Below are 1,737 nucleotides of genomic sequence, written 5' to 3'. Positions count from 1 at the left end.
AGTTGGTGAGCATCAGAGTGGAGAATCAGCTCTCTCAACTTGCATTCATTGGAAAGATGGACTCAGACATCTCCAAGGCCTTCTGGGAGGAACTGACCTGTGTCATCTGCTTGGGTATCCTCATAGACCCAGTCACCATCGACTGTGGACACACTTTCTGTCGACCATGTATCTGCTTTGCCTGGGAAGAAGCCGAGATTCCAGACATGTGCCCTGTCTGCAGGGGTCCATCGCAGCAAAGAGACCTCAAAACCAACATCATTCTGAAGCATCTGGTGTCCATTGCTAGAAAAGCTAGCCTCCGGCAGTGCCTGAGCTCTGAAGAACACCAGTGTGAGATACACAAGGAGGCCAAGCAGACGTTCTGCGAAGTGGAAAAGGAGTTGCTCTGTAAGCTCTGCTCCCAATCTCCAGGGCACAGGAACCATAGACATTGTTCCATTGAAGGGGCTGCTGAGCAGCAACAGGAGCTGATGTTAAAGCAAATGAGATCTTTATGGGACAAGATACAAGAAAACAAGAGAAACATGAATCAACAGCTTGTTTTAGTCACCGATTGGATTTGCTATGCGTATACCTATCGCAAGCTCATCAACAATACTTATGAGATGCTGCTTCCAGAATTGCAGGAAGAGGCAAAAAAGCATTCAGACATACTTTCAGTTGAAGAAAGCACAACTTTACAGCAACTTGAAAGAAGAAAAACACAAATGCTGAATAAGAACAAACAACTCAGAAAGATGTATCAGGAGCTGATGAAAACCTACCAAAATCCAGATGTGGAACTCCTCAAGGATTTGAAATACATACTACGAAGGTGTGAGTCATTGTTGGTCTTTCTGCCCCAACCTATGAATCCAAAGCTCAGTGGTCTTCCCATGTCTGGACTGATAGAAGAACTCAACCAGTACAGAGTGGAGATTTCCTTCAACCAGGAGCCACAGAATCCTGGTGTGATGCAGTTTGACTATGTGAGAAAACTCATAAATGGCCAAGACAATGATGATGTATTTTTGAATTCTGATGGATCCAGCAATTTGACTGGATGGGGAGTAAATGTGTTCAGCTCTGGGAAACATTACTGGGAGTTGAGTGTAGATGACTCTTGGGACTGGGCATTAGGAGTCTGTAGGAATTCTGGGGTACGTAAGAACTCCCCAATAACTGACTCTGAGGATATATTTGTCCTTTTGTGTGTGAAGGGGAGTAATGATTCACATCTCTTTACCTCGTCCCCATTTTTGTCTCATTATATGGAGAGGCCTGTGGGCAGGATTGGTGTGTTCCTAGACTTTGAAAATGGAAACTTGAGTTTTTTTAATGTTGCTAAGAGCTCCTTGATCTGGAAGTACCCCACTGGCTTCTTCCAATTTCCTGTCAGGCCTTTTTTTGCTACTTCCCATACATGATGATTCATTAGTGAAAAGTTTGTCTAAGTATATGGACCTGTTCTGTGAAGCGCATCACTAGCACTGTACTGTGTGTTTTTTTTGGCTTTCTTTGTACTTTCATATACACTCATTTTGTTATTAATTATGAACATGTAATAAAGTGAATTAAAAAATGAAAATGACTTTCAATGAATCTTTTTTGCTTTCACTTTTTATTTTTTTGAGACAGGGTTTTATTTTATATGTAACTAGGCAGGCCTACAATTCATTGTGTAGTCCAGACTACCCTCAAACTCTTGAGCTTCTTGCTGTTTGAGTGCTGGGATTGCAAGTATTGCTGCTATGA

At 42.3% G+C, this 1,737-nt stretch overlaps 1 pseudogene; it reads left to right on the top strand.

Moving 5' to 3' along the window:
- Window positions 1–56: 56 nt before the first annotated feature.
- LOC106002319 lies at window positions 57–1,142 on the top strand (annotated as a pseudogene).
- The last annotated feature ends 595 nt before the right edge of the window (window positions 1,143–1,737 follow it).

Source organism: Dipodomys ordii, unplaced genomic scaffold (assembly GCF_000151885.1).
Source record: "Dipodomys ordii isolate 6190 unplaced genomic scaffold, Dord_2.0 Scaffold7255, whole genome shotgun sequence".
Taxonomy (NCBI): domain Eukaryota; kingdom Metazoa; phylum Chordata; class Mammalia; order Rodentia; family Heteromyidae; genus Dipodomys; species Dipodomys ordii.
This window is presented reverse-complemented; position numbering and strand designations above follow the sequence as displayed.